At 39.3% G+C, this 26,191-nt stretch overlaps 1 long non-coding RNA gene across 1 annotated transcript in view; it reads left to right on the top strand.

The window, feature by feature from the left end:
* LOC128105576 (uncharacterized) overlaps nucleotides 1-24,280 on the top strand; it is a 45,991-nt gene extending 21,711 nt beyond the window's left edge. Inside the window, exon 2 of the long non-coding RNA XR_008216370.1 lies at nucleotides 20,050-24,280. This is a non-coding gene — a long non-coding RNA (uncharacterized LOC128105576). The remainder of the gene's footprint in view (nucleotides 1-20,049) is intronic.
* Nucleotides 24,281-26,191: the final 1,911 nt, after the last annotated feature.

The raw sequence follows: 26,191 nt of genomic DNA, 5'->3' as shown, positions 1-26,191 counted from the left end.
ACTAACTGTTCTTACAGCTTAATCCATTTCCATTAATCTATACCTTGCCACATGACTTGTGGCTTACTGGCATCTTCACATGCTGTTTGTCATTGTGGTGGCTGTCAGTGTCTCTCTCATTCAGCCTTCCACTTCCCAGCTTTATTCTCCTCCTTGTCCCACCTACACTTCCTGCCTAGCCAATGGCCAATCAGTATTTTATTTATTGACTAATCAGCAACACATTTGCCATACAGAACATCCCACAGCAGAAGTTGACCTTAAAAATGAATTTAAGAAGAGGATAGAGGCCTTTAAAGAGGAAATAAAAAATTCCCTTAAAGAAATTGAGGAAAAGACAAACAAAAATTGGAAAAAATCAATAAATCCCCTAAAGAAAGCCAAGAAAATCAAGAAAAAGCAATCAAACAGGTGAAGGAAGCAGTTCAAGACTTGAAAGCTGAAATAGAGTCAATAAAAAAAGACATAAACTCAGGGAATGCAGGAAATGGAAAATCTGAGTAAATGAATAGGAATTACAGATGCAAGCATAACCAACAGAATGCAAGAGATGGAAGAGAGAATCTCTGGCATTGAAGATACAATAGAGGAAATAGATTCATCAGTCAAAGAAAATATTAAAGTCAACAAAGTCATAACACAAAATGTCCAGGACATCTGGGACACCATGAAAAGACCAAACCTAAGAATAATCAGAATATAAGAAGGAGAAGAATACCAGTTCAAAGGCACAGAGAATGTATTCAACAAAATCATAGAAGAAAACTTTCCCAACATAATGAAAGAAATGCCTATGATGATACAAGAAGTTTACAGACTACCAAATAGACTGAATCCCTCCCCAAAAAAATCCCCTTGTCACATAATAATCAAACCACTAAACATACAGAATAAAGAGAAAATAGTAAAACCTGCAGAGGGAAAAGACCAAGTAACATATAAAGGCAGACCCATCAGAATAACATTGAGAATAACCCATGAGAATAACTTCTCAATGGAGACTCTGAAAGCTGGAATGTCCTGGACAGACATTATGAAGACACTAAGTGACCATTGATGCCAACCCAAACTACTATACCCAGGAAAATTTTCAATCAATATAGATGGAGTCAGCAAGACATTTCAAGACAAAACTAGAATTAAACAATACCTATCCACAAATCCAGCCCTACAGAAAGCACTAGAAGGAAAAATCCAAAGTAAGGAAGTGAGAAACACCCATAAAAACACAGGCAATAGATAATCCCACACCAACAAAAACCAAAGAAGAGAAACACACAATACTACCAACAAAAATAACAGGAACTAACAATCACTGGTCATTAATATCCCTTAATAGCAATAGACTCAATTCCCCTATGAAAAGACACAGGCTAACTGAATGGATAAGAAAACAGGATCCACCTGCTGCATACAAGAAACACACCTCAACTTCAGAGTCAGACACTACCTCAGAGTAAAAGGCTGGGAAAAGACATTCCAATCCAATGGACTTATGAAGCAAGCTGGTGTAGCTATCCTAATATCTAACAAAATAGACTTAAAGCTAAAAAAAAAAAAATCAAAAGAGATCAAGAAGGACATTACATATTTACCACAGGAAAAATCCATCAAGATAAAGTTTTAATTCTGAACATTTATGCCCCAACTACAAGGTCTCCCACATTTGTAAAAGGAACATTACTAAACCTTAAATCACACATCAAACCCCATGCAATATTAGTGGGAGATTTCAACACTGTACTCTCATTAATAGACTGGTCTGCCAAACAGAAACTTAACAGAGAAATAAGGAAACTTACAGACATTATGACTTAAATGAACTTAATAGATATTTACAGAATATTCCACCCTAACACAAAAGAATATACCCTCTTCTCAGCACCCCATGGAACCATCTCTAAAATCGACCACATGCTTGGTCACAAAGCAAATCTCAACAGATACAAAAAAATTGGAATAACCTCCTGTATCTTATCGGACCACCATGGACTAAAGTTAGATTTCAACAACAAAAATTACAGGAAGCCTCCAATTTCATGGAAACTGAATAAAGCTCAACTGAATCACCAATGCATCAAGGAAGAAAAAAAGAAAGAAATTAAAGACTTCCTAGAATTCAATGAAAATGAATGTACAACATATCCAAACTTATGGGACACTATAAAAGCATTGCTAAGAGGAAACATCATAGCATTAAATGCCCCATAAGGAAGTTGGAGAAATCTCACACTAGCACCGTAAGAGCACACCTGAAAGTTCTTGAACAAACAGGAGCAAAGTCACAAAGGAGGCATAGATACCAGGAAATAATCAATTTGAGGGCTGAAGTCAATAAAATAGAAACAAAGAGAACAATACAAAGAATCAATGAAACAAAGAGATGGTTCTGTGAGAAAATCAACAAGACAAGCCATTATCTAAACTAACCAAAGGGCAGGAAAAACGCATCCAAATTAACAAAATCAGAAATAAAAAGGGAGACATAACAACAGACAATGAGAAATCCAGAGAATCATCAGGCCATACTTCAAGAATCTGTACTCTACAAACCTGAAAAATCTAAAGAAATGGAAATTTTTCTGGATAGGTACCACATACCAAAGTTAAATCAAGACCAAATCAACAATTTAAATAGTCCAATAACCCCTAAGAATATAGAATCAATCATTAAAAGTCTCCCAACCAAAAAAAAAAAAAAAAAAAAAAAACCCAAGACCAGATGGTTTGGGGAATTCTATGCAGAATTCTACCAGGTTTTCAAAGAAGAGCTAATATCAATACTCTTCAAATTGTTCCACACAATAAAAACAGAAGGAACATTACCAAACACATTTTATGAGGCTAAGGTTACTCTGATACTCAAATAACACAAAGATGCAACAAAGAAAGAGAATTATAGACCAATCTTCCTCATGAACATTGATGCAAAAATATTCAATAAAATATTGGCAAACTGAATGCAAGAACACATCAAAAAATTATCCACCATGACCAAGTAGGCTTCATCCCAGAGCTGCAAGGATGGTTCAACATATGAAAATCTGTCAATGTAATACACCATATAAACAAAATTAAAGAAAAAAAAAACACATGATAATCTCATTAGATGCTGAAAAGGCCTTTGACAAAATCTAACACCACTTCATGATAAAGTTCTTGGAGAGATCAGGGATACAAGGAACATGCCTAATCATAATAAAGACAATTTACAGCAAGTCAACAGCCAACATCAAATTAAATGGAGAGAAACTCAAAGCGATTCCACTAAAATCAGGAACAAGACAAGGCTTTCCATTCTTCCCATATTTATTCAATATAATAGCTGAAGTTCTAGCTAGAGCAATAAGACAGCAAAAGGAGATCTAGGGGATGCACATTGGAAAGGAAGAAGTCAAACTTTCACTATTTGAAGTTGATATGATAGTATACATGAGTGACCCCAAAAATTCTATCAGGGAACTCCTACAGCTGATAAACACCTTCAGTAATGTGGGAAAATAAAAGATTAACTCAAAAAGATCAGTATCCCTCCTATATAAAAATGATAAATGGGTTGAGAAAGGAATCAGAGAAACATCATCCTTTATAATAGCCACAAATAATATAAAATACCTTGGGGTAATTATAACTAAGCAAGTGAAAGACCTGTGTGACGAGAACTTTAAGTCTCTGAATAAAGAAATTGATGAAGATGTCAGAAAATGGAAAGATCTCCCATGCTCTGTGATAGTTAGGATTAACATAGTAAAAATGGCAATCTTACCAAAAGCAATCTACAGATTCAATGCAATCCCCATCAAAATCCCAACACAATTCTTCACACATGTGGAAAAACAATACTCAACTTTCTATGGGAAAACAACAACAAAAAACAAGATAGCTAAAACAATCCTGTACAATAAAGCCACCTCTAGAGGCATCACCATCCCTGACTTTAAGCTCTACTATAGAGCTATAGTAATAAAAACAGCTTGGCATAAACATCAACCTGTGGACCAATGGAATCAAATCAAAGATCTTGACATTAATCTGCACACATATGAACACTTGATTTTTGACAAAGAAGCCAAAATGTCCAATGGGGAAAAAAAACATTTTCAACAAATGGTGCTGGCATAACTGGATGTCAACATATAGAAGACTGCAAATAGATCTACATCTATCACATGCACAAAACTCAAGTCCAACTGAATCAAAGATTGCAACATAAATCCAGTTACAACGAACTTGATAGAAGAGAAAGTAAGAAGTGTTGAATGCATTGGCACAGGAGACCATTTCTTAACTATAACACCAGCAGCACAGACACTGAGAACAATAATTAATAAATGGGACCTCTTGAAACTGAGAAGCTTTTGTATGGCAAAAGACACAGTCAATAAGACAAAATAACAGCCTATAGAATGGCAAAATATCTTCACCAACCCCACATCTGACAGAGGTCTGATCTTCAAAATATATAGAGAATTCAAGAAACTAGACATCAAAATATGTAACAATCCAATTATACAGAGCTAAAAAAGAATTCTCAACAGAAGAATCTCAAATGGCCAAAAGACATTTAAGAAATTGCTCACCATCCTTAGTTATCAGGGAAATGCAAATCAGAACGACCCTGAGATACCATCAGAATGGCTAAGATCAAAAGCACTGCAGAGCCAGGCGGTGGTGGCACACACCTTTTATCCTAGCACTCGATAGGCAGAAGCAGGTGGATCTTTGTGAGTTTGAGGCCAGCCTGGTCTACGGAGCGAGATCCAGGAAAGGCACAAAGCTACACAGAGAAACCCTGTCTCAAAAAACCAAAAAAAAAAAAAAAAAAAAAAAAAAAAAAAAGCACTGCAGACAGCTTATGTTGGAGAGGATGTGGAGCAAGGGGAACACTCCTCCACTGTTGGTGGGAGTGCAAACTTGTACAGCCACTTTGGAAATCAGTATGGCTGTTTCTCAGACAATTTGGAATCAATCTACCTCAAGACACAGGTACCACAAGGACACATGCTCAACTATGTTCATAGCAGCATTATTCATAATAGCCAGAACCTGAAAACAACTCAGATGCCCCTCAACTGAAGAATTAATAAAGAAAGTGTGGCACATATGCTCAATGGAGTACTACTCAGCAGTAAAAACAATGACATGAAATTTGTAGGCAAATGGTTGGAACTAGAAAATATCCTGAGTGAGGTAACCCAGATCCTGAAGGACAAACATGGTATGTATTCACTCATAAGTGAATACTAGATATAAAGCAAAGGATAAACAGACTACAACCCACAGCTCCAAAGAAGCTAGCTAAGAAGGAGAACCCTAAGAGGGATGCATAGATCACCCTGGGAAGGGGAAATAGATGAGATCTCCATGAGCAAATGGGGGCTGGGGGGGCGGGCAATGGAGGTTAGGTCATGGAGGATGAGAACCTAAGGGAATGGGATGGTCAAGCTGGAACAGGGACAGAATGGGAGAGCAAGGAAAGAGATTCCAAGATAAGTGAAAATGTTATGGGAATAGGGAGAAACAGGGTGCTAGGGAAGTTCGCAGGAATCCACAAGGAGGACACCACCTTATACAACTAGCAATAGTGAAGAGAGTACCTTAAGTGGCCTATGCTGGTAAACAAATTGGTGAATACCCTAACTGTCATCATACAGCCTCCATCCAGTAACTGATGGAAGAAGATGCAGAGATTTATAGCCAAGTACCAGCATGAGCTCTAGGAGTCCAGTCAAAGAGAGAGAAGAGAGATTCTATGAACAAGGGGCATCAAGAACATGAAGGGGAAATATACAGGACAACCAATCTAAAGTAGTGGGAACTCATGAACTGCAGACCAATAGCTGTGGAGCCTCCATGGGACTGGACTAGGCACTCTGCATAGCTGAGAGAGTTGTTTAGCTTGACCTGTTTAAGGGGCCCCTGGAGTGGGATCAGGATTCGGCCCTGTTTCATGAGCATCCCTGCCTATGTTGGGACACTTTACACAGTCTTGGTTCATGGGAAGGGGCTTGGACCTGCTTCAACTGAATGTACCAGGCTCTGCTGACTCCCCATGGGAGTCCTTGCCTTGGAGGACATGGGAATGGGGAGTGCATTGGGAGGGAAGGCTGGGGGGTGGGAGGAGGGAGGAGAGGGTCATGGGCAGTTGTTATGTAAAATGAACAGACAATTTCTTAGTAATAAAAAAAAGAGAAAAAAGAACTGTAACAATAAATGTAGAAGGAAGTAAAATATGGGTATAGGAATTCCAGTCTCTAAATTAATGAAAAAAAATATCATGGACATCTATCTAAATGTGCTGATCCAGATGGGGCCTCAGACACCATGCCGCAGCTGGCCCTTATGCAGGATACTGTGACATTTCATGGCCTTGGGTCAAAAGGTTGTTCCATTGTCACTGCTGAATGAAAAATATCTTAGTATAAATATCCACTCAGACACTAGATTACCTCAATCTTTATTGAAATAGATTCTAAAGACTTATGAACAGAATTAAACAAATAATATCAAGCAAAGAAATATCAGGAATTTGAAGATGAAAGTACTAAAGATGTATGACTTCAAGTTCTGAATCTCATCTCCATTCTAGACAGTGAATTATGAACTTATAGTTAGCTGTATATCCCTGGGGTTGTCTGATGCTAACTGCTGACTTCAAAGAAAACTTTCCTACACTCAATTTATTATTCAAGAAATTCATTGTGTACCTATCTATCTTATTTAAACCATTTAGCAAGGCTATTTTTTTTATATTTTACCTGTATTTGGGATGAAGAAAATATGGTGACAGAATATTCTGACAGTAACCACACAGTAAATAGTGCACAGATCTTTGTTCTTTAGAATGTTTTGATCAAGCAATTTTTTTTCTCAAAGATCCTATTTCTTTTATTTCAAAGAACTCTGCCAACTTGTGTAATCCCATGGACAACTAAGAGATAAAAAGATAGGACATGAACTTGATTGTATGAACACCTCACACAGGATTTAACTGGCCATGTTGATCATGCACATGCATAGGTTCCATTTATAGTTCTGACTGAAAATGTTCCCAAATCTAGTCAAAAATGGTATGTCCTGATCCTTTTATCATTTGATCAGCAACTATCTGTACTTACTGATGACATGTCTTTTGAATCAGTCTTTCATCTTCTTCTACTCTGTCTTAGTCTACCTGGTCACTTATCTTTTTTTGGAGTTACTTCTTTAATAAACCAGCTCACAAGTCACGGTACTAGGTAGTATCCTAACTCTGGGAACCAATTCTAAGTCAGTTACTCAAAGCTCTAGATAAGTGTGTTTCCCTTGGAATAGACTTAGAAGACAGAAAACGAGTAAGGCAAGATGGGGAAAATTTCAGGTCATGGGAAATAGAAAACAAGGATATAAAGGGGGAAAGAGGAATCATGGAAAAAGAGGTTACATGATGTGGGAGTGAGAAGGCAGCATAGAGGAGTGACTACTAGGAGGATACTAACATTAATTTTTTAAAAGCTGTCTGAAAGCCAACTCCTGTAGAGGCTGCCTAAATATATACGTGTACATATTTAAAAGGAGTATAAGTGGAGTTATTCATTAGCAAGTGATGATACACTAGACTCCATAGCCTAACAAGTATAAGTATAGGGCTAGAATTGGGATAATCTGTGAGCTTTTGGCCAGTGGATGCCATAGATTCCTAACAGGCTACTGACATTGATCTTGGTTACCCTCCAGAAGTTGACACTCAGCTCCCATTATTGGAGATAACATATGCTTGACTCACAGAAATGGAGAATTCAACCTGGTAAAGACCTGAAAGTTTCCTTCCAACTATGCTAACATTACTAGAGAATAAAAGTAATCATCAGCCTTACCTCACTGTAACCCTGTGAGCTACAGAAATAAATGTCCTGCCAAGATTTGTCCAGTGGTACAACAGCAGCACAAATTCCATGTGGTTACCAACTACATTCTGAATGTATTAAGTACCAATCCTCAAGATGGAACACATATCTGGCACCATTATCAGGGCCAATAACTTCTAGCTAGATAGGTTAAGGCCTTAAGCAAAAAACTATCATTATTTTTTAGTAGTATGTGTGTGCAGTAGTAAACCAACTCCTAATGACTTATGTAATAGATTAGTGCAATTTCAGTCCCCATAAGAGTTGCTTCTTTGGTAGTAGATAGTGATTTAGCACACATATCCATAGCTGGTCAACATGAGGATGCCATATTCAGTAATTCTTTGAAACATTTGAAGACCATTTATCTATCTAAAATAAACCTATTTAACCTGGAAAACATATCTAATATGACTACAAGTTTAATTATTTTGTATAAACTGCTAACCTCATTTTTTATTTATACATTGCATTTTAAATGAACTGCATAAGCACAATACCTAAAATAACAGTAGAAACATACATACAATATGTTGTAACAAAAATAACCTTAAATTTTTAACAATATTCAAAAATCCTCCAAACAAGAACAAAAACATACATACAGTATAATGGAATTAACTTTAAATTTATATCAATATATCAAATCCATGCCAATGTATAGTATCTGAGATTAATAGTTGTCTTATTATCCTACTTCTTATTTTCCCCTAAGTTATAATAAATATCTATAACCCACCAAATAACCAACAACTACCCGCACTCCCTAACTCTTGGGAATGTGGCCATAGATTTCTCCATACTGCTTCCTGATGTCTGTGGATGAAGTATGTTTAGGGTCCCAGAGAGAAAATTGGAGATAATGGCCAAGTCTTGGGAAGACCAGCAAAAATCTTTGCTGATAGATATCACCTGTCAAGATTCAGGAGGTCTCCCTTCATCAAACCTGATCCATATTAACACTGAAGGAATCCACAGTCTCTCATCTCCTGTGGGAACAAAACTCAAAAGCATTTTTGATTTCCATTTGACAAATACATTTTTTACTTCTTTTTTTACAGTTAAGGAATTCCTAATGTATCCTGATTGGTTCAATTTTTCAGTCCTGTTCACAACCCCACGTCTCTCAGCAGCTACTGTTTGCTTGTCAGCAGTCAGAAATTCAAAATCAACACAACAGTGCACAGAGTCCAGACTCCCTGTGTATATCCATCTCACATGGCTTATTCTTTTTTACATTACTTTACTTCTGTCTTTAAAGACTTTATTTTTCAATTATTTATTTTTTCTTTGAATATACACTTTTTCTTTTCTTAAGCCTGTGCACATTGTTAAATACACTGTAACCTGTTTAGAGGTTTTTCTGTTATTGCATACCTTTTATCCTTTTTTGACTGTGTGTGCAAACCTTTGAACTGCTAAGCAGCATGGACATCTGCCTGCAGCTTTGACAACTGGCTGTGCCCACTTCTCAGGCCTGAAAGTCAAGTCCAAAGCCCACAGCCCATTAGGAGGTTTGTGACCAGGAACTGTATTCAACCTTCCTAGAGCTCTAAAATGCTGATACTTGTACTGTGGCAGGCATTTTTTTACTTAGTGTAGCTAGAGTTTTCCTGCCTGGCCCACAGTCAGGACAAATCTCTGTCACCTGCCAGTCCCACAGCCGCTCAGACCCAACCAAGTAAACACAGAGACTTATATTGCTTATAAACTGTATGGCCGTGGCAGACTTCTTGCTAACTGTTCTTATATCTTAAATTAATCCATTTCTATAAATCTATACTTTGCCACGTAGCTCATGGCTTACCAGCGTCTTCACATGCTGCTTGTCATGGTGGTGGCTGGCAGTGTCTCCTCCCACCTTCCTGTTCTCTCAATTCTCCTCTCTGTTAGTCCCGCCTATACTTCCTGCCTGGCCACTGGCCAATCAGTGTTTTATTTATTGACCAATCAGAGCAACAGATTTGACATACAGACCATCCCACAGCAACTTAGTTTTTTGTTTCTACATAATGTACTAGCTGTTCAAGGGCTTACTGTCCCACAGAAACTCTTAAAGGTGACATATCTTCTCTTTTTTTTTTCCCAAAGTTTTCTCAGTCCCTAAGGAAATAAGGCCCACGTTGGAACACCAAAATATTGTTGGTATGCCAAAAAATTGTTGTTTTTTTCTCTTTTGGGGGGCCCATCACCCAGCTCCCAAATAAATCACACATGGAGGCTTATTCTTTTATTTCATTTTTCTTTAATAAGAAATTTTCTACTTACTCTACATACCACCCAAAGATACCACCTCCTCCCTCCTCCCATCCCCCATCCCTCTCTCCCAAGTGACCCCACATCCCCACATCCCCCAAATCAAGGTCTCCCATGGGGAGTCAGCAGAGCTTGGCACACTGAGCCTAGGCAGGTCCAAGCCCCTTCCCACTGTACCAAGGCTGTGCAAGGTGTCACACCACAGACTCCGGATTCCCAAAAGCCTACCCAGGCACCAGGGACAGATCCCGATCCCCCTGCCTGGGTGCCCTCCAAACAGTTTGAGCCAAACAACTGTCTTCTGTATCCAGAGGGACTAGTTCAGTCCCATGTGAGCTCCATAGCCACTAGTCCATAGTTCATGGGCTTCCACTAGTGTGACCGATCATCTCTGCATATCTTCCCATCATGATCTTGATGTCCCCTACCTGCAGAATTCCTCCTCTCTCTCATCGATTGGATTCCTAGAGCTCAGCCTGGTCCCTGGCTGTGGATCTCTGCATCTGGGTGGCTTATTCTTAATTATAAACACCCCAGCCTTAGCTTGGCTTAATTTCTTGCCAATTTTTCTTATCTTTAAATTATCCTATATGTCTTTTGCCTCTGGGTTTTTTATTTTCTTACTCCTGGCTTGTTGTGTAGCTGGGTGGCTGGCCCCTGGAGTCCTCTTCCTTCTCTGGCTACTTCTTTTTTCCCCTTCAGATTTCTCCTTCTCTTTCTACCCTCTCCCTGTCAGCCCTGCCTATCCTCTTTCTTGCCTTGCTATTGGCTGTTCAGTTCTTTATTAGACCATCAGGTGTTTTAGACAGGCACAGTAACATAGCTTTACAGAGTTAAACAAAAGTAACATACCTTAAAATAATATTCTACTATGCTAAACAATGGATGAAGTAGACACTTAGTTCCAGATTCCAAAGGGAACAATGGACCCAGGATACACCTATCAGACCCCAGACCCAGCCAATACTTCAGTCCCTTAACACATCACTGCCTCCCACTCCTCCTGTGAGAGGTCTCAACAGTGTCCAGCCAGGCAGCTTCATGGACCTCCTACTGTGAACTTGCTCAGGAGTGACCAACTCCTAAAAAGTAAAACCTGCGTTTTACTTTTTAATTTGGCTCAAGTAGATTTCTTTCAGCAGTAGGCAGATAAGCCATTCATTTGGTGTGGAAGGCTACAGGTGAAGTTACCCCATGCTAGGCAGGCTGGGTTCCAGGGCCAATCCTCCTCTCCTTTGTTCATCCCTGGCTTTCTACCTGATCAGATCTACTGGTAAGCTGTCCTTTCTGGCTAGCTGCAGGCTCCTGGTGCCTATTTGTTTTTTTCTGACAAGAGTTGCAGCCGTACCAGACAAAGCCCACATTAGAACAAAGGCAGCCTTGTTCAGAAGGGTCTTGGTGGCTTGAGCAATGCCTCCTCCCCAAGTCTTCTCCACCTCTTAATCCAACCTCAGGCCAGCACAGAGTATGCTCTGTGCTAACCTTGGGTTTAAACTGTAGCTTTCAAGAATGGAGCAACTTTTGGGGATGCATAACTCCAGCTCAAAACCCAACCTCAGTCACTCCCAGGGTGTCTTCTGTGATTAATTGTCCAAATTGGGACTTTCCCATATGTTCAAGCCACTGGTTTCTCTTGTTTCTGTGATATGGCTACAGTATACCTTGGATGAGTCCAAGAGGCCACTGTTGTGCCCAAAGTCCAGATCCCCAAAAGATCACCAAGAGATTGAATCTGACACAAAAACAAAGTCTTTAATACGAGTTAACTCAAGCCTCTCTGTCCAACTGATGCAGCAGCAGAACTGGAGAGAGACCTCAAGCCCCATGGTGCAAGGGTTTTTACAGTGGCTGGATGGTGGGAGGAGGGAGTGCCTTGGGGAATTCCAAGACTGCCCAGTTACAGACCTGGGATTGGCTCAAGACCTGGTTAGGGGTACCTGGGCTGTGCTGATTGGCTCTCTTAGGTCTAGAGAATTGCAACATTGTAGCTTCAGCACCTGGAGTTGTCTGTCTGGTTCTGACTGTCCTTCCACAATGGGGTGAGGTATTCCTGGCTCCTGGTAGGCCCTTCCCTGTGGGGTGAGTTGTTTATGGTTTCTGATTGGCCCTTTTCTATGGTGTGGGTGGCTAGCTAGGGTAAAGGCCCTCTGATTGGGCCTTCCGTGTGGTGTGAAGAGTTCATGGCTCTCTCTGTAGCTAGGGCAAAAGGTCAGAGGCCATCAGGAGGTCAGAAGTAGGGGTCTTCCTACTCAGGCCTTTCTGCTATGCCTGCAATTCTGCTGAGGCCTAGGTCTCTCAGCTGTCAGATGGTGTAGAAGTAACCAACCATCTTATTGAATAAGAAACACAGAGCCAATGTAAAGATAAAAGCCCAAGAGATCAGAGCTAAGAGCCTTACCCTTCCTGCTTCAGCGATCCTCTTCAGCCAAGAGATACCTACTTCCTGTGTGTTTGTCTTTATATAGACTTTCTGTTCTGCCTTCTCATTGGTTAACCCAACCACATGACCATCACTGCATGTCTGTACAGACCTCCAGGTCTTCTATGGTTGGTATTGAGATTAAAGGGGTGTGTCTCCAATGCTGGCTGTATCCTTGACCACACAGAGATCTACCTAGCTCTGATACCAAGTGCTGGGATTAAAAACGTGCGCCGTGAACGCCCAGCTCTGCTATGGCTTGCTATTAGCTCTGACCCCCAGGCAACTTTATTTATTAACATACAAATAAAATCACATTTCAGTTCAAATAAAATATCACCATAAGATGGCACCCTTGATTTGAACATCCTTCATGATTTAGAACATTTTTGCAAATTTTCTATTTTGTACTTGCAAGTGAGCTGTGATCCCTTCCCTACATGGATTCTGGCATTTATGTTCCAGCCCCTTCCTCTGAAGCCAGGGCTCCATGGCTGAGGTTCTGCTGGCCAGGGTCAAAGAGCCTCAGTTGTGCTTTCATTTGGAGGTACTGACCCTGAGCCTTCAGCCCCAATTGAGCCCCCTGAATCTTATTGGCCTCTGCCAGCCCTGTCCCCTTCTTCTCTGGCTTTCCTCCTACTTTGTCCACTCAACACACCCTGTCTCCACTGGCAGCCCTAAACCCCTTTATTCATCACTTCCAGCTCCTACACAGAAACCCAAGGCCTCACCTACTCTCTGCCCCTGACTCCTTCTCCTCTTCCATCACCAATATCTCCACCCTCTGACCAAAACCTCTCTATGTACCAGCCTTCACACCAGCACCTAGACTCTTCTCTTCCTGGTCACTGGTGACACAGTAGTCCACCTCTCCAGGGGTCTCCCACACAGGATCCCAACAGAACCTTGCTCACCTCCTTCCCCTCCAGGAGGTGGTTAGAGTCAAAGGTGTCTTCTGGGTTCAGGTTCCCTTCTCCCTCCAATATCTTGCTAACATGGAACAATGGTTGTGCTCTTTCTCCACTATTCCCTGTGCCTACATAACAGAGTTCCATCACCTACTCAAATCTATGACTTAACCTGGCATGATCTCTGAGTTAGTCTCTCCTCCACCCTTATGCTTGAGAAGCTCGACAGAGTCCAGGCAATGGCCAGAGAGTATGCAGAGTGGAACCATTTGGCAGATCCTAGCCTGGCTGGGACTACTAGCAGGGACAGGAGGGCCACCTGAGGAGGGTTTCTATGATTTGCTGCCTCCTGAAAGGCATAGAGACAATTTCTAAGAAGTTAGTAAACTTTGATAGACTCTCCAAGGTTACCCAGCAAATGCATGAGAACCCAGAAGTTTTTCTTTATAGATTACCAAGAGGCCATGACTCAGTATACCCAATTTGACTCAACCTCACAAGCAGGGGCTGCAGTACTGGCCTCTTATTATATTTCCCAATCAGTTTCAGACATATGAATAAAACTCAAAAATTTGAGGACGGTCCCAAAACCCTGCTTCAGAATTGGTTAAGGTGGCCTTCAAGGTCCTTAAGGCCTGAGACACAGTGACCAAGTCTTCCCCACAGGCTCCAGTGTGGCAGAACCTTACCCACCTCACCCAAGCCCTAGTTGTGACCCTAAGGCCAACAACATCCCTATAAATGGGCCAGGGGAGATTTCCCAGTCTCTATCCCCTGGGGCAAAGTCAGTTCCACTGGGAGCCTGCTTTTGATATGGAAAGGAAGACCACTGGTCCCTGCCCACTAATGAAGCCATGCCATCTCAGCCTGTGACCTGGCCACTGGAAATCAGAGTGGTCCAATGGGAGCTTGATCCTTTTGCCATGTCACAGAGGCCCAGCCTCACCATCAGGGGCATTTCAAACTCAGGCCATTGAGCTTCTCAGTTTGGCACAAGACTGATAGCACCCAATTTCAGAGACCCCCTTTACCCTATTCAAGCCTAGGGTGATGCTCTAATTAACACGTAAGTCCACCACCTCCCTATTTGGCAGAGGGCTACCTTTCCAGTCCTCACCTGCACTCTGGCTCTACACTCCCTTCACTAGTCTCAAATATAGTGGTTCAGATACAGTTCATATTAAAGGATTTTAAAATACCCTAACTATAACTCAGTACAGTGGATTGCATTTTGTTATGAGGTTAGTATTATATAATGAATTTGTATAAAGTATTTCAATTTGATAATTGACACAAATAACATGTTTACCAATAAACTGTGATGTTGATCAAGTAAAAAAATAATAGCTGGATATTCACACAGTAACAATCATGAATAAAACATGCTTACCACAATTTCTTTTCTTTTGTAAACTCTTCCCCAATTGATAATATGTTTTCATTAGATGAAGAAATATCAGTGAGGTTACACTAGAATTATTGGTGCAAATGGGGACAGAAGGATTTAAAACCTGTAAATTTAAAACCTTGAAGGAAGTTAAGAGATTCACAGCTCTGGTCTTTGGGTGGATCCTTTGACTTCAGGATTAATAGTCCTAACACATGTGGGGAGGGGAGCTGCTGTGGGATATCTTTGTGTATGTTGTGGATATGTGTTGCACCCATTGCCTAATAAACAAAGGTGACTTGACCTATGGCAAGAAAGCTTACAGCCGGGCAGGAAATCCAAGTAGAGATACAAAGAAAGGAAGGGTGGAGTTAAGATGCCAGCCTGCCCCCAAAGGAGCAATAAGATACCAGCAGACTGATAATGTCACAGCCATGTGGCAACAAATTGATTAATAGGAATGGGTTAATTTAAAATAAAAGAGCTAGCTAGCCAGAAGTCTGAAACATAGGCCATACACTTTGCAATTAACATAAGTCTCTGAGTGATTATTTTAAAAGTGGCTGTGGGACAATGGGTGGGAGAAATTCTTCCCAACCCTGGGCTGGGCAGGACCAGAGAAACTTCTGTCTGCAATTGGTGCCTAACGTGGTAGCAAGAATTTCCACCCAAAACTTGAGACAGCTTTAAAAAAAGATTTGAAAATGTTACAAAAACCAGCTTCCTAGTTGTGTATCCCAGGCAAGCCATGATACAGAAACTCTGTAGCATGCAGGCTTGAACTGCAGTATGGCAGATACCTGCTGTAGTACACAGAGTTATCTCCAAGCCATGCAGTATACTGCATGGTGGATTTAGCTTTTGCTAGTACAGAAAACAAAAGGTTTTTGGGCTACACACTGCTGGATGGAGGCATAGACCCACTCTTCCCAGAGTTGGTGGTGACCATGACTCCCAGAGCTGCTAGTAAATGTACCTGCACCATATTGGGAAGCTGAGGTGGGTGGAGCCAGCAGCTGGAGCTGCTGCTTTGACCCAAGCCATGCTTCAGTTTACCTCAATGGTCAAAAAATGATTGCAGATACACACAATAGGACAGATTCAGATGGAAAAATTTTCTAAACAGTTTACAATATATGTAAAAAGATATGTAGACTTGAGAGAGAGAAGAGAAAGGATATCAATAGTCATAAAAATAAAATAAAGTCTTTAAAATAATATATAAAATATTTAATAAGTCATGTAAAGATGGAAATTACACAGAAAGTTTGGATTCTGTTGTCTTTAGGATTTTTAACTGGACAGAGACATTTAATTGTAATGGCTACTAAGTTAAACCAATATGTATATTTTAAAGGTATCTTGACTTCAAAATTTGTGTCTAAGGATATATTGCTTTGGAAAAGGGGATTTGCTTTTGTTTCTACAGAAGATGAGAACCTATGGATTGCTTCCAGGCTAATATGGTTTGAACAATCAAGACCCCCTGAAAGGTTGGTGCAGCCTCACAGACTACTACAACCAAGATTTAACTATAATTTTTAATTTTCTCAGGATCCCCATAAGATTGCCAGCACCCCCAATCAGCAGGAAGTATTATGAGAAGCTATGCCCAAATTCCCAAAATATTGTTTAAAATGTTTATTTTTATTTAAAGGGGGTTGATTATAAATTCAATCTCTACAGAAGAAAAGGGGATATAGATATGATAGGATCAAAGAGTAGATTATTGAATCTATTTTTAAAAAGCAACAACTTGTTTGAAGTTTTTCACATTGCTACAGATTTTAGTTTATTGCTACAAATTTAAAGTCAATTTTGAAATACTATATATTTTTTACTCTTGCTTAAGGTATTATTTTGATGCAACTCATTTAAAAAATGTAATTATAGTTAAGGAATAAAAATTAGCCATGTGGTGGTGGCACACACCTTTAATCCCAGCACTTGGGAGGCAGAGTCAGGCAGATCTCTGTGATTCTGAGGCCAGCCTGGTTTACAGCGCAAGATCCAGGATAGGCACTGAAACTACAGAGAAACCCTCAAACCAAAAACCAAAAAAAAGAAAGAAAGAAAGAGAGAGAGAGAAAGAAAGAAATGCAAATTAATAGTCATGTTAGTTAAGTTTTTTAGTTATACACAGATATATTTTAAATTAGGTTGGTAATCTTCAAACACTTCAAAGACTTATAGAATATGGCATTTAAAAATGTTTTAAAAATCTTGACTTTTCTAGATAGTGAGATATGTCTGCTCCTGGCAGCACTGATTTACTTAAAAGAGGATGATGGGCATCAAAGAAACTCCATATAGAGTTTGCTTTCTTTATGGCATAAGTTAGCCATTTGGGCAAGAAACTGCTCTTGCCTGGACTGCTTGAGAGTATGTTGTATAAACTAGATATGCAGAACCTATAAGAAGATGACCACTGAGGTTTGCAAGGTGAGATAGTCCTTGAGGTTCCTGCTTCACAGAAGAAACTGCCAGACATTCTATAGGACACGAAGAAGTGACTGACAAATTTGCCAAAATGGGCAGAATAATGCTTCAAATTTTCTGCTTCACTAAAAAGTCAGCCTGAGATTCTAGGCCTGTAGGCTGAAGATGAATGCACCAACATTGCAGAGGAACATTGGATGACTATCCAGGCAGCCAACTGTTTCTGTCATTTCCAGAACTTTGGAAGTTGCTTAAAATGCACTTCCTGTTTACTTAGATACTATTATATCCTTCTGGCGTCTTAGATGTAGTTGAAGACTAAATAGTTATAGTTATAATTTTCCTTGATTATGATAAAAGATAAATTAGATATAAATCTTTAGACTCACAAATATAGGACAGATGACAAATATTTTCTTTAATTTTTGCCAAATACAAATAGACTAGATATTGTAATTCTTGCATGATAACTGTTCTATTATATGTAATTTTACTATGTTAAAGTTAAAACCTTCCTTTTTGATTAGACAAGTGGCTTTCTATGAATTCATGCCTCAAAAGATGGACACCAGGTGAATTGTGAACCTAATTAGTCTTATCAATAAAACCCAAGAGTCAGATATTGGGGTAATAACCTAAAAGATCAGAGGAGCAGACACTAGTGACTTTTTACCTCTCTAGATCCTCCAAATGAAAGGGCTGAGATCCTGTCTACACCCGTTTCCATCACTTTCTCTCCCCACCTCCCAAGTGCTGGGATTAAAGGCATGAGTTTCCTAAATGCTGGAATTAAAGGGTAAGCCTCCCAAGTACTGGGATTAAAGTCATGATCCTCCCAAGTGCTGGGATTAAAGTGGTGACCCACCACCATCCAGGTTCTATGGTTAACTAGTGACTGACTCAGCCCTCTCATCCCCAAGCAACCTTGTCAGAACACAAACAAAGTATCACACAACTAGTAATAATCAAAGAAATCATGGGCCAGGACTCATGCTTTAAACACTCTAGTACTCTGTTTTGCCAATAACAGAAAATGGTGTTTGTGAGATTGTTCTTCCAAATTGTAAATATTTGCTTGAAGTACATTGATGTTTCACCTTTGGAGATATTAGTTTTAACCAATACACAATGTTTCACTCTTTTATGGTAAAGGAAATAATACCTATTATGATCAGTAAGAAATTATTTTATGTTTGCAATGATTAATGACTGAATGTACATCTGTAGCACAGTGAAGAACAATAATGTATACCTTTTATAACCAAAAGCAAGATAACAATTTTTTTAAAGAAAAATTATGTAATTTCTGTTGAACACATAAAGCAATGTGTTTTATTCTAATTCCTTTACGAGCCATAAGTGCTTTGGGAAAAATAAAATATTCCCATTTTAAGTGTGCTTCTATGTGTGAGAGAGAATGTCTTCCATGCTTATGTAAGTGACACCTGAAAGAAGAGGTGTCAGATCCCCTGGATCTGGAGTTGCAGATAGTTATGACCCCCACAACTTAAGCACTGGGATCCAATCAAAGGTCATCCCAAAGAAGACTGTGTGCTGGGCCACTCGTATATCTTCAAAGTAATTTTTATCCAATATACTAAATCTTTCACATGTTATCAAAAATTAAAAGAACTAAATAAATGGTGAAATAGCCAATGATCATTGTGAACAAGATGAATCAATATTATGATGTCAGGTATGTTCAATTTGCAACATGAATTCAACACACTCAAGAAAAACTAATGATTTATAAAAGAAAAGCTGATTCTAAGCCTATATGGAAAGCAGAAAAACTTGGAATGCTCAATAGGATTGTGAAGAAATAATACTGTGACACAGTTTGACTTCTACACAAAGTACAATACCAGAACAACAACAACAAAAAAGGATGATATATTTGTCAAAAAAAAAACTGATGGAGAGAAAAAGTCAAGAAAAAAAGCATAAAACTATAGTGAAGTTTCAAACAAAGGACCAAAGGAAGCTCAGCAAGTAAAATTGTGATCTTGAGACATGTTACCCAAGTTCCTATGATTCTATAGGAATATATGAAGTCTAAGAACATATGTGTAGAGATTAAGTACACAAAGGCTTCTCAACTCCTACAAAACTGACTTAAACTGATCCTAAACTGTTAGGTTACTGGCCCTCCAGCTGGTGATCTTCCTGCCACCATACAGGCCCCACTCTCTAGAGCTTTTTCTGGACATAGAGGAGATCAGAGAAGTCTGCTGTGCCTCTGCCAACTCCCCTATTTTCTCTTTGGATTCAACAAATGCAGCCACACTGATGCTTGTGAGAAATATTAAATATGAATCTTTTCTATCAAAGACTATGAAAATTGAGTTTAAAATATGAAAGTCAAATCATAATACTTCCTCCATTCAGTAAAATATTGTTTATTTCAGGACCCAATCCTAAATTATAGGAATTTCATGGCCTGAAGAAGTGACTGACTCTCCATTCTAGGAAGCAGTGCATATTCCTCCTTCCTTCATACTCATGTAATGAATAAGACTGTGAAGTCTGACTCTAGATATTGGGGAAAAGATGCAGACAGCACTTTCCTTAGGATAAAATCAAGTGCAGTTCCTATCTAGGTAAGATCCCCTTTCACCAGCACACCCTCCTGAGCAAGAGAAAAGTTTGTCTCATCCAGACACTTATTTCTAGCAATTCACAGGTTAGTCTAAGAACATAGCTTATGCAAGGAGCCACCTCAGATGGCCTCACAAGATAAATGCTTCCCAACAGCTTCTGTAGCAGCCCGGTGACTCTGGAACTCTGCAGTTCAGCAAAAGAACCCCAGGGATGGAAGTCTCTGAATATCACAGTGACAGTGGTACAACAAAATTACCAGGGAACACATGACCAATTTGTATACAGACTAAAAGTAAGAAATGCTATGGGAAAGAGAATACTACTCTTTTGGTGGTCTGGTTGTCCAAGGGTTGAAACTTGTGTTTGACATGAAATTTGGGTACAAGCAATCTCCATAAATGGACACTAAGCACAATGTAAACCAAGATGGGAAGACAATCTAGGTAAAAAACAAAACAAAACAAAACAAAACAAAACAAAAAAACTCTAAAGAAGAGGAGCGACAGAAAGAGACAAAGAAACTGAAGAAAGAAAATATTTCCCTTAAGGAGAAGGGGGCCAAGTTCTCAGGCTGACCTACAGGCTCCCTTAATATAATCTGCCCGACCCTGACGAAGGATATTGGACAATGAGAGACTTCAATCTTGGGTTTAAGTCCCTATCTTTCCTCTGCATGCATGGCATTATCCACTGTATCCCTCCCCACCCAGTTCACTGAGAGAATCTGTGAAACATTGAATCAGGTCTGGTGGAAGGAACAAAGCTAGTTTTATGGTGTGGTTAAGTTGGTCTTAGACAATGACATGAGGCAATCCTATTCTGAGTAAAAGTGCCACAAAAAGCTCCTAAGATTTTATTAGGATGAACTCTTTCAAAAACTTTGTTTCCAAAAGATTTAAATTCTATCCCATATGGAGGGTGACAGATCCATCTGATGATCTCAGCTTACTAACCTGGGATAGTTGGGGTAAGAAACACCTTGAGTTTGGGCACTGAAAGCTTAAAACCTCTGGATGACAATGCTTGGCTTCCACAGTTACAATTACAATGAAAGATATATAAACTCAACTGTCTCTGACCAAACCATGGACTCCTTTTCCTATATTCTTTTGCTATTTAGGGCCTACTTGTCTAGGCCATAGGCAACATCTCCTCCTATATTCATGCTAAACTAACTAAAGTGGGTTTTTTAAGGAAATGGTGTGACAGTGCATATTTAACCTGTCATATGTGTGTATCCTACAGGGACTTGTGCCTGATGGGGAATGGGCTCACCTTCCCATGGGGCTGAGCTAACCTTGAGCAGAAAGGAACCATGTTGTCTGCCCCCTTCTTTGCTGGTGACCTCATCAAAACAGAAGGAGCCATGCCAGTCATAACTTGGGAATCTTTTTTGCTAATGGATTCATAAAATGTAAGTGACATGTGACTTCTGGATTACTGTGGCATAAAACAAAATGGAGATATCCATAAACACACAATGAATATAGACTAGAAAATGGTGGAAATCTCATGGTCTGTCCCAGGTAAGCAAGGCCTGTTCATCACCATGTGAGCAAGGGCTCCTCAGTTCACTTGGACTTGCAACACCCTCCCCTGTCACTGTGACTAGGCCTGTGGTTGGGGAAGAGCCAGATGAATAACCACCATAAACAATGGGCTGCTGTGGCTATTTCTGTCCTTGCCAGGCCCACGAACATATAAAGAGACATTATCTACTTGGAACAAATGCTGTCTGCTTAGAACACAAGAGAAGTGAGACTCCAACATTCCAGGGCTCCTAAACTTTCTTCTCAGGCTGCTGAGAAAAGGATGCCCTGATGAGGGGACAGAAGACATCCTGAGACCCAGAGTTACCACATGCTGGTGCCATACACCCTGAAGTTCTGGAGCTTCAGGAAAGACTATGGACATTGGCCTGGGCCAATCCCGTCTCCCTTCACTTACTGGGTTTCCCGCCATACCCCAATGACCACTCTCAACTTGGATGAATTGAAATCATGAATCTCCTGCCTCCACTTTCTAAGTGGTATGATTATAGTCTTGTGCCACCATGCCTGGCTTAGGTGGCTTCTTTTCATTTAGTGAGTCATTAGAATGGGGGTGCAAGGATGATGAACAGTTAAACAAACATATTCAAGAACCACTTATCTCTGTGAGCCTGGGTTTCACTATCTGTAGTATAAGGGCAGAATTCTGCCCAGGTCCTTTGATTAAGTTATACAAGAGTCAATGATAAAGAAAGACAGTACTGCTCACAGTTGGAAGACAGTAAGACAGGAGGGCTGATGGGACCCTTCTTCTTTTACAGGAGTTAGGACCAGAGCCTGTGTCGTACCTACACTTAATCAGCCAGGCTCAGTTACTCTCCTCAATAAGTGAATTAAAAGAGCCAAATTAGTTCACTGTGATGTGTTATAATACAGGTGCTCTGCAGACAAGGTGGGTAAATCTCTCTGATGTTTTGGAAGAACCTAGTCTATTTAGTGAGTTCCAGGTCAGCAAGAGAGTCATAGGGAGACTGTTCTTTAAAATTTTTTAAAATGACAATAAAAAAGAAAAAAAAGCAAATTTATCATGAAAATCAGAAACATGGTATATATTCAGTATGACGAAATTTGGAACAGTGATGAAGATAGAAGTTAACTATTCTTGTCATCCTGTTTTGATAGAAAGCAAGAGGCATTACACAAGCAAGAAACCTAACCAAACCATACAATGAATTTCTACCCATCCTTTAAAGTCTCCCTCATTCTTAGCTTCTCTGTCTCCTGCAAGGCATTGTTCAGGTAGGGTGCAATATGGACTCTGTTTTTTCCCCAGAATGTTATAGTAAGAGAAATTTGTATTTAATTCAGTCCACTGTTTACCTAATTGTTAGCCAAAGGGAAACATAAATGTCTCTTTAGAATATCCTAACTATTGTCAGGCAGTCAGTTGAGAGGGATAAGATTACAGGCTGGGGACCACCACATGGGGGGATGCAGGGTGCTGTCAGTGGCAGCTACACTGTAGTTGCCAAGAATAAGGAAAGAGTGGAAGACCTGGAGGTGGCTAACCCACTACAGCTGTGTAGATATAGAGAGCACAGGAAGAGCCAGCTTGTCCTCAGGTACACCCTGATCATTGCCCTCTGGCTCTCACATTCAAAACTCCATCCCTAACAGTTCACCCATAATCTCTTTGTAAATGCCTGATTGCATTTATAGTGACTTCTGTTTAAGTCTCAGGATCTCCTGGTAATCTGGATTTCATCTGGAGTCACCATCACTCAGGGACACTAATTGAAGCTTTTGAAGACATTAAGGAAACAGAATATGATGCCAGTCAGACAAGTTGGTTTTCATGCCTCCAAGTTCCTTTTCTCTCCTTACAGGAAGCTTAAACTCCAGCAGGTATACACAGAGGCAAGACTCATACACCTAAATTACTTTAAATTCTTTTAAAAATAATATATACATGAAGAAAACCTTTTTAACAATCTGGGATCCCAAATATATCTGTCTTTTCACTATTTGCATATCTGGTGCCCTAGGAGGCCATATGAGGCATCAGATTTCCTGGAACTGGAATTACAGGTACTTCTGAGCTACCTGATATAGGTGCTAGGAACCAAATAGGGGTGCCCAACAGGAGCAATACTACTGAGTAAACTCTTCAGCTCCGCAATATGACATTAAAATGCATAAGATAAAAATGCTTCATTACTCCTTCTGTCTCCTATCACTTGAAAATGATGAAAGTCCCCACTAGATGGTTGTCAAAGGATTTCAGTCAGATATTAGGAAATTTTCCATAATTTTAGATATGCATTTCCTTTTTGTATTCTTTTAAGACAGCCATGGCTGCCCTGGAACTCATTATGTGGACCAACCTGACCTCAAATTCAGAGAAATTGGCCTGCCACTGTCTCCCAAGTGCTAGGGTTATGGGGATGCACCTCTAATACAAGCTGAGATATGTTTTTACATGGCCTATCTTTGAATCAGAGAATTAACAAGCGTTTACAAGGAACCAGGGATGTTTTGGTAAAGAGTAATACTTCTTGAAATTTTATAGTAATAAACTGGCAAATCATTCCATATGTTCTCAATAATAGGGTTATTTTCTTTGCTTTGTTAATTTCACCCAATTAAAAATGCTTAAGTATGTTTATATTTTTACCTGAGCCATATTGTGTATATGGCAATGAGAGGACAACTTTAAAGGTGTCTATTATCTACTTCTCCTATGTGAGTTTTAGAGATGAAATCCATAGTGCTGTTTGGCTACACATGAACTCAATGGCACTTAGTTGGCTTTAAAAATTATTCATGTATGTGCTGGTGTAGGAGTGTGCATATGCCACAACCCAAGTGAAGAAATAAAAGAAAAATTTCTAGGAGTATTATGGGTTTCTTAGAGATTGAATTTAGGTCATCAGGCTAAACAGCAACTCACTTTACCAACTGAGATAATTCTGTGGCATTCATTTGTGGTTCTGAGAAAGTGTTATGAAAAAATGTTTAGTCCTCAGAATAAACTAATACATTCCAAAAGAAAGTGATATGGGTATATTATTTTCAATTGCAAATAAGATTTTTTATTCAAATGGTCCTGTTTTCCACTATCCTTTGATGAAAGTATGTTTACAATTTGAAAAGAAAACAATATTTTAGTTATATGTTTCAACCAATCTTATTTAAGAATCAGAGATGTGCCTCAGTGGGAAATGTCTGTGGTTTGTGAGATTGACAACGTCATCTTGATCATCATATGAATAAGAAAAAAAAGGAGTCCTCACAAAGTTGTCTTCCAGTCTCTGATATGTGTCATGGTTAACAAAACTGTAATCATATCACACACACACACACACACACACACACACACACACACACACACACACACACACCAGAATTTGTTTTTAAACCAATTTCATTACCATTACATTATCTGGCATCTCTGGGTAATTTCCTTAGAATGTAGTATTTCGAGATGAAGTGTTAAATGCATAACTAATGGGGACATGAACACAAATAGAACGTCAAATACTATATACATATCCATAGTGATGACACACACACACACACACACACACACACACACTCACCAGAATTTTTTTTTAAATCAATTTCATTACCATTACATTATCTGGCATCTCTGGGTAATTTCCTTAGAATGTAGTATTTCGAGATGAAGTGTTAAATGCATAACTAATGGGGACATGAACACAAATAGAACGTCAAATACTATATACATATCCATAGTGATGACACACACACACACACACACACACACACACACTCACCAGAATTTTTTTTTAAATCAATTTCATTACCATTACATTATCTGGCATCTCTGGGTAATTTCCTTAGAATGTAGTATTTCAAGATGAAGTGTTAAATGCATAACTAATGGGGACATGAACACAAATAGAACGTCAAATACTATATACATATCCATAGTGATCAAGCGATGTTTTGAAATATACTGCTGATTGCTGATTATCCTACTTTATAACATCTCTACCAGATATATGAAAATGCAGCTTTGGATACATATGAGGTATTTAATGTTTCTTGTATTCTCTTCTATTAAGAATTTTAACATTAACATTGTTAAAACATGCTAATAAAACAGCATACATTATCTACCCTTGGACTTGTACTCAAGAGGGTGACACATAAGCATCAAGAGTTTAAATGTATCCCTGGCTAATTACTGACATTGAATGATAAATTTCAAAGGAATTTGTGAAAATATGAAAAAAAAAATGGGAAAACTCACCACCTTTTCATAGACACCCTTACTTGAATAGTGTGATCACACACTGCCTGATATTTAAATAAACAATAGACCACTTAGATGATGGGCATCCCATTCTATACACTGTAGCAGAAAAATACCTATTACTAAGTGAAAACACAACAGAAGATGAACAGAAGTCAAAGAAAGAATATAAGAACCATAAAGTACACTTCACTAAATGGATTTGCCACATGTATAGCACACTGTAGTATCTACCTCAAATGTTGCCAGATAGAAACCACAATGTAGTCATCTCCACAATCTGTCTTGAGTGAACATGGTAAATAATTTACTTCCTTCAAGGTTATGATGGAAAAGAGATGAAACAAATCTTTTCTTGAAACTGAAGATAACTGTGATGTCTCTAAAGTCCTTACCAAATTGTTTACCCCAATAGAGGTATGAATTATTTCCTATTTTCTGACATCAAGATCATATGTGAAGGCTTAAAAATGTGTACAGGGTGAGAGATATAGCCAAGCAGTTAAGAGAAGGTCATTCCCAGGAC

The sequence above is a fragment of the Peromyscus californicus genome, unplaced genomic scaffold (assembly GCF_007827085.1).
Source record: "Peromyscus californicus insignis strain IS unplaced genomic scaffold, ASM782708v3 Scaffold_9__1_contigs__length_137607984, whole genome shotgun sequence".
NCBI classification, from domain to species: Eukaryota; Metazoa; Chordata; class Mammalia; order Rodentia; family Cricetidae; genus Peromyscus; species Peromyscus californicus.
Note: the sequence above shows the minus strand (reverse complement) of the source record. Positions and strands in the feature narration are given on the sequence as shown.